The 8251-nt window shown below is 39.4% G+C and overlaps 1 long non-coding RNA gene across 1 annotated transcript; it reads right to left on the reverse strand.

The window, feature by feature from the left end:
* Positions 1 to 840: 840 nt before the first annotated feature.
* On the reverse strand, positions 841 to 3679 carry Gm36769. The gene is made up of 3 exons (XR_380321.3): positions 3465 to 3679; positions 2447 to 2534; positions 841 to 1321 (listed from the first exon to the last, which is right to left on the reverse strand). It is a non-coding gene; the product is annotated as a predicted gene, 36769 (long non-coding RNA).
* Positions 3680 to 8251: the final 4572 nt, after the last annotated feature.

Below are 8251 nucleotides of genomic sequence, written 5' to 3' on the forward strand. Positions count from 1 at the left end.
TTATAGATTCTCTGGGATAGAGAGAGCCTCAAACATTCCTTATGGCTGCATACTCTCTAAGTCATTCATGCAAATTCTGGTACAGATTTTGCCAATTTCTCTTTCAGGTACTCATAATTTCTTATGCATGCTTGTTTTTCTGTAGTATTAGATTTTCTTTGGAATGGCTCAACACAAGGTGGATTTTTATTTCTTATCATAACCCAATAACCATATGTGGATTATGCCAGTCCTTGTCAGCACACTGAGACTGGGGATACCCAGATACACCCATTAGAAGCTAGAATATTATCATCATTTGTCTCTCTATGCCAGATATCCCAGGGAAAAGATATCAGGATGATTTCTTTTTAACTTGACTGCAGTTCATGGTGGAATCTGATAGCTTCACTGATCTTTTTTGTTCCCAGAAATTTCTACTTATGTAGACAACTTTTGGTCCTATCAGTACTCCAAGTCATATGAAACAATCTAACAGTTTCCTTCTTCCCAGATTAAACCTTTGGACAAATACTGTATTCTTCCATTCCACATATAGAGGGAAACTGACCTGAATTCCTTTTCACAAGCTGTATTAGAAGTCTTTTTGTTTCAGAGGCTCCTGCAATATTTCATATTTCAGGTCCCATCAGTGCTACAAATCAGGTGAAACAGAAAACATTATGCAGGAAACCCCCTAAGATGGTGGAATATTGGATATATTCTTTATTCTTTCCTTGATCTTTTATTCTGTGAAATATTTTAATATTATTTTATTACTTAAAGTATTTTGCATTCATGTATACCTGCACACTTTAAATATGTTTGATGAAGTCACAGGGTATCAGATCTCTTGGAACTGGAGTTACAGACAGCTGTAAGCTGCTACAGGGGTGCTGGAAATTGAACCTGGGTCCTTTAAAAGAGCATCCAGTGCTGTTAAGCAATAGTGCTTGCAGTCCTCCATTCTACTTTTAAACAAACAACATCAATGCTGGACTGATTTCCATCAGCTAGTTCATTGGTCCTCTGAAGGAGCTGTAAATATCCATCTCTCCTTTGTTCTCAGCAGTTCCAAAACTTCTGGAGTATACCAGGTCTTATTATTGCTCCAAGACAGATAGGACATAGAACTGTCACTTGGGTGGTTCCCTTGAAATACTCAGATGATGTTTTCTGTTCTGACTCATTGTTTTTCAAGGGCAAAGCTGAGAGCTGGGAGATCTGGGAGGCCTACTGTTGTTCTTGCTGCAATTATTGAGTTGTTGTTGTCGATAATGTTGTTGCTTTTGGTCTTATTGTTGCTGTTGTTTGGTTGTGTTCTCATTCACTTCATGCTGAGCTAAAGGGAGGAAAAAGAGTTACTGAGAAGTTGCTTCTTCAAAGTTTTACCTTTGTTTTCAGTGATTCCCCAGCCTCACATCCTATCCTGGTTGAAATGCAAGACAGAAACCATTGGAAAGTCCATCTATCCCTTACAGGATACAGAATTTACAAACATACATTCTAGTCCTTTTTGATCTTCCAGGGAAAAGGTAACAGTCTCCTCTCAAGTATATGTTAGAGAAAGATCTCTGCAAAATGAACTTTCCTGCTGGCTTTGATGCAGCTAATTCAACATTACCTGAGACTCTCTTAACTTCATGGTGGATTTATCACACCGGAGATTCAGTTGTATATTGCAGAACTGGTGTTCCCATTGAAGAACATTAGTATTTTCTATTCTGCAATCTGGTTGAATATTCTCATTTGTTGAATAATTAAGGTTATAAATAAACACTATTTTTTCAACATTGCAGGTAAATGTTATAATATTCAATTAAAGTATTAAGGACTATTATTTATATATTTCTTTATTTATTTGCTTGTAAAGGGGTCTTATGATGTTTTCATACACATATGCTATTGAACCTTCCTCATATACCACCATAGCTCTTGCCCACCTCTCCTCTATTTCTTCCTCTGGTCCAAAGGGTGTTTAGATATGGGTAACTCCCCAACCTTGTTTCTCACCTCTCTCTTCTCTAAGTCTCCACAATAACCAAGTTTGAGATTTAGAACGTGGGGAGATGTTCTAAAGAAAAGGACCATACAAGGAAATTTCATATGAGGTCTTGCTGGTAATTTTAGAGCATCTAAAAATAAGCACCTTGTGAAGTAAGTTTCTAATATTTTCTGTCTTTTCTTCCCTTCATTACTCAGCCTTGAATTTGGAAAACTATACATCATATTAGGAGTGTCTTACAATCAGCTTCAGAACTTTGTGTTATAGGTAGTTCAAAGCATCTTTTTTTTCCCTCAGATATCTTTTCAGGGTGTGATGAGTACCAACTATATAATTTATCCTAGCTGTCAATTTTCCACTAGCCAACACTATACTTTCTCATATGATAAAATCACTTGTAAAATACAGTGGGAAATGTCTGGTAAGGTCCCAGCACCACTGAAAATATCATGATGGTCTCACCTTCCTCCTGAACACTTGAAAGAAGATGCCAGAGAACTTCTGAGGTCTGCACCCTGAACACCGAATCATCACACCACTTGGAAGGGTGCTGGAGAACAAAATAGCAGCAAATGATATGTGAAAGGAAAGGATTCTGCTGGCTCCAAAGCAAACCATGCAACTCCCTACTCTAGTTCTCTGAAACTGAATCTAGCTGATGTACCAAAAGGCATCAGTAACAAGTTACAATTTCCCCCAATTCCCACTCTGGAACCTGTTTCATTTCTATACTAAATTTCCATTGTCCTCACGCTCTCACTGTTTTACTAACAGCCACAAGGGAAAAATGACAGCTAATGCGCAGCATGGGAATTACCGTACAGGGAAAGATAACCAAAGGATAATATTTGCAGTATTATTACCCAGATAACATTAGTTGTAGGAGAATATTAACTGTCTAAGCAGGTCTTGATACTATTGTAGATACTTTGGGATCCTTGACTATAACATTATGGACAAAATTATATCTTTATCCAAGTTTTAGAGCTAATGCCAGCAAATAAATACTCTTCAAGCAACATTTATTGAGAAGTTAATGTATTTCCAGGGCTGTCCTAAGACCTTAACATATACAAATATTTCCTAGTTACAATGACGAGACGAGATATTAAATGACATGCTAGAAGTCACATAGTTAGCTAAGACCAGAACTAGAACTGATAGTAAGCAGAGGAAGGGTCCAGCTCACCATTGTGTTATGTTCAATGAGAAAACACAGACAGGTTGCTGCATAGACTTAATAAAGCAGTCTGAGTGTATAGTGCAAATTACAATAGACATTCCAGATTTTCATTATGGTAAACCAAATCTGTCCTTATAATATGCACATATATGTACAGACAGAAACATACACACACACACATACATCATATACATGTACAAATATACATGTATATGCATATATACATATACATAAACATGTATATATAGTCTCCTTTGCCAATGTGTCTGTCCAAAGACAGAGTTGCATACATTATACCTTCTCCGAGCTCTGTCCAGGACAAGAAAGTTCATGTGCCTTTTTTTCCTTCTTCTTAAATGGCAAAAAGCCCAGACTTTTCTGTTACTGTTCCACAGTAAACATCTGTCTCTCTAGTCACCCAGGCAATGATTCATTTGTTAGGGGCTTAGTGGGCACATTTTGGCCAGCAGCCTGCCATGTGCCCATGCCGGTCCTTGAGTGAGTTCTGTACCGAGGAGGTGTCTCTCTTTTTTGACCATACAAGAGCATGTGCATGGGCCTTTCAACCAGACACAGTTTAGCAATGAGATAGGTATGCGGCCCAGGAAAGGCCCAAGGAGGCACCTTGCCCAAGAATTACCAGAGGATCTACCCTCAGTCTCCAGCTTGTGGGCTGTGACCCACTGTGGCAGGGACACAGACACTACTGTTTTATGGATCCTCTACCTCTTGGGTAGGACAGAGAGGTGACAGCATCCTGTTCCTACATGTGTATGAACACAAGAGATTCAAGCCTGAGGGTTCAGTACCACAGGACAATGGCTGCTTCTCTTGTTAAATAATGAACCATCAACGGCCTTTTGTGCCATGCTGCCTCATTATTTCTATCATTTCTACCCATCCCCTCTGCTCCCCTGCTTTGAGTTCTTCTTGGAATTCTAGCTCTGGCCACCAAGGGAATCACTGCACAGAACAGGAACTACACAAACCGGAAGTCTACTGAGAACGTTTATGGAAAGAAAGTGAATATTCGGTAAAAGAAAGGTCAATTAGAACCACATCTTCTCTATGTTCTATTCCCTCTCTCAGTGAAGGATTAGGGTGCAGGTACAGCACCAAGGACATTATGCATGGAAATAACTTTGAGGCACAGAGCACACACACCAAGAAGGAAATGATCCACCTTTAAATGGGGAGGAAGTATAACTGATTGAAATAACTGACTCGTAGGATTCACTTTCATGAGACAGGGATAATAGGAAGAAAAATATTCCACCTAGAATGATTGTGAAAAATTTTATTCACAAGTCTCATTTATACACAGACACACACACACATACACACATGCAGTTCACGTGCAACAAACATAGTTTAGCTTATAGGCAGTGTGTTTCAGGCCTGGAGAGCCTATAGAGTGAAAAAACTTTTTGACAAATTATGTCTTGATAAGTAGACCATCTATAAGAGACTGAGGGATGTACAGAACATGGACTCATGTTCTTCACACTTCCTAGCACACAATTCATTGTAGAATCATCCTTTGTATATATGTGTATATGTTTAGAATATCAATGAGCTGTGGAAAGGTGGGCTGGGTTTGTAGTATATATTTTTCTCTTTGTAGTTTACAGTCATGACCTTACTTCCTGTTACAGATTTAAAATAGTTTTCTTACGAGTTTCCAGAGTGGAATTTTTAAAAAGTATGTGTTTATTTGTTGAATACACAGAAACGCATACACAAACACACACACATGCACACAAAGACATACACACAAGGATACACACACAGAAACACACACAAAGACACATAGACAAAGACATACACACAAGGACACTCACACAGAGATGTACACAAAGACATACACACACACAAAGATACTCACAGAGACACATAGACAAGGACATACACACAAGGACACACACACAGAGACACACACAAAGACATACACACACAAAGATACACACAAAGACACATAGACAAAGGCATACACACAAGGACACACACAGAGAGACACACAAAAATCCACACAATGTCATTTTGTTGTTTTTGTCCCCTTACCATCTCTTCCCTCCTTCCTACCTTTTTTGAAATCATACTTCCAAGGATGTCCTCTTACCTTCATGCCAGTTTTAAAAGTTTTATTTTTATTAGATATTTTCTTTATTTACATTTCAAATGTTATCCCCTTTCCTAGTTTCCACTCCGAAAATCCCCTATTGCGCCCCCCCCCCCACTCACCAAGCCACCCATTCTCGCCTCCCCACCCTGGCATTCCACTTTACAGGGTCATAGAACCTTTACAGGACCAAGGGCCTCTCCTCCCATTGATGATGGACTAGGCCATCCTCTGCTACATATGCAGCTAGAGCCATGAGTCCCTCCATGTGTTTTCTTTGGTTGGTGGTTTAGTCCCAGGGAGCTCTGGGGTTACTGGTTAGTTCATATTGTTGTTCCTTCTATGGGGATGCAAACCCCTTCAGCTCCTTGGGTACTTTTTCTAGTCCCTTCATTGGAGACCCTGTGCTCAGTCCAATGAATGGCTGTGAGCATCAACTTCTGTATTTGTCAGGCACTGGTAGAGCCTCTCAGAAAACAACTATACCAGGCTACTGTGAGCAATGCTCTTGTTGGCATCCACAATAGTGTCTGGTTTTGGTGGTTGTTTATGCAATGGATCCCCAAGTGGGGCAGTCTCTGTATGGTCATTCCTTCAATCTCTGCTCCAAACTTTGTCTCTGTAACTCCTTCCATGGGTATTTTGCTCTCTCTTCTAAAAAGGATAGAAATATGCTGGCTCAACTGTCTGTTAGCATATAGGAGAATGTGAATCGATCCATTTTTTATCTCATTGTACAAAGCTCAAGTCTAAGTGGATCAAGGAACTCCACATAAAACCAGAGACACTGAAACTTATAGAGGAGAAAGTGGGGAAGATCCTCAAAGATATGGGCACAGGGGAAAAATTCCTGAACAGAACACCAATGGCTTCTACTGTAAGATCAAGAATTAACAAATGAGCCGGGCAGTGGTGGCACACACCTTTAATCCCAGCACTTGGGAGGCAGAGGCCGGCGGATTTCTGAGGCCAGCCTGGTCTGCAGAGTGAGTTCCAGGACAGCCAGGGCTACACAGAGAAACCCTGTCTCAAAAAACCAAACCAAACCAAACCAAACCAAACCAAACCAAACCAAACCAAACCAAATCAAAACACAAATGAGACCTCATAAAATTGCAAAGCTTCTGTAAGGCAAAGGACACTGTCAATAAGACAAAAAGGCAACCAACAAATTGGGAAAAGATCTTTACCAATCCTAAAAGTTTTATTTTATATTTAATTATGTATACATGTGTATATCTCTACTGGCTTTGTGCAGGTGCATGCAGTACCTGCAGAGGCCAAAAGAAGGAGTCAGATCCCCTGGAGTGGGAATTTCAGACTGTTGGGATCTACAGGATGGAGCTGATGGAAACTAACTTCTGGTCGTCTCTGAGGGCAGTATATGCCTTTAACCTCTGAGGCATCTCTCATCTCTTTGTTTGTGTGAGACTCCCTAACATTAATGGCATGCATGAGCATGTATAGAAGGTGATTTACTGGATCTTGAGCATCTTTTTGGTAGCTGCATTTCAGAAGCAAAGGACACTTCTCCAGCAGCCCCCATTATCTGCCCAAGGTCCTTCAGGAAGAGGTGAGGCCTCATCAGCTGCCCCCAGGATGAGACTTTAAAAGTCATAAACATACATCCAAAACACATAAGTTATACATTTTAAGAAGTTTCTCTTTAATATTACATTTGTGGTAGAAATATTTAAATTTTAAAGAACTCTAAAACTCATCCAATCTTTTTCTTTCGTGAATTTTTGGAGCAATGTAAGAGAAGATTTACTTCATGTCTACCAAGATCACCCTAATTGTCCCTCCATACATTCTTGAGAGTAATTTTAAATGATTTGCTGCAAAATTATTTTGAATACTTGAAGAGAAAAAAAAAAGATAATTAAATCTGCGGTTGCTTTGCTCAAGACATGGGTTTCTGCCATATTATCCTTTTTTTTTTTTTTTTTTTTTTAAGTTTTCACATCCACATTATAGGGTTTGGGTAGTTTTTAAGAATTATGTTTAGAGACATCTCAGCCAAAGGCATGAGACTTCATCTTTTGTTTTTATGAAATCTGAGCCTGAAGAGATGAATCAGGGTGGTTGTTAAATCTGAATTAGTATTGTTGAGAATCCACTGGCAGCACAAGTGCTGATTTGGAATATCTTTTGTGACTTTAGTACATGTTAGCCATGAAAACCGAGGACAAAATATTATAGCATTTCATAAATCACTACTGAGTTCATTTTGGGTCACAATTGTGATTCCTATTTGTTCTTTCTTGGATACATATCTAAGAGTAGAGTAAAAGTTCAGCCTGACTGGCATTTTGAGGAGGACGAAAGGCATTTTAAGTTGTACCAGTAGAAACATCACAGTGTAACCCCGAAACCAGAGAAAAGCTCTTGTCAATATTGCAGCAGAAATGTGTTTTACTGAAGATGGTGCTATAACCTAAAGACACTTCATATAGAACTCATTCAGAGCTGGGTAGACCTTGCTGTTTTACAGCACAACTCAGAACATGTGGCTTTATGCAAAATACTTAAAACATTCTGAGACTTGAAGACTATGGATGCCAATTAGAGGAAGCAGCCACACTGTGTAGAGTTGTGAGAATTAGATGGGACTGCAAATCCAATGCATCAAAGAGAGTGGCCAGGACAAAGCAAGGTGGCAATACACGGATGGGATAGAACCACACCAGACCAGCACTGTAAGTTAGTAAGTTAGACAGCAGGACTCAGCACATGTTGAGCATCCTACCCACGGGATTTGTGGAAACCTGGCCTTTCATGGTCAGTGTATGTTTTCTATAGGGAAGATATGGCGATGACGGACAAGAAGAGATTCAGTTCACTTCTCTATAGTTTCTTTTACTCTATAGCCCCATGTTCTCAGCCTCCTCTTTGTCAAGGTTAATCTGAGGAATAGTTACACTTCAAGGGTTTATAATGGATAGTGAGAATTAATACTAGGAAG

This window comes from Mus musculus, chromosome 10, assembly GCF_000001635.26.
Source record: "Mus musculus strain C57BL/6J chromosome 10, GRCm38.p6 C57BL/6J".
Lineage (NCBI taxonomy): Eukaryota > Metazoa > Chordata > Mammalia > Rodentia > Muridae > Mus > Mus musculus.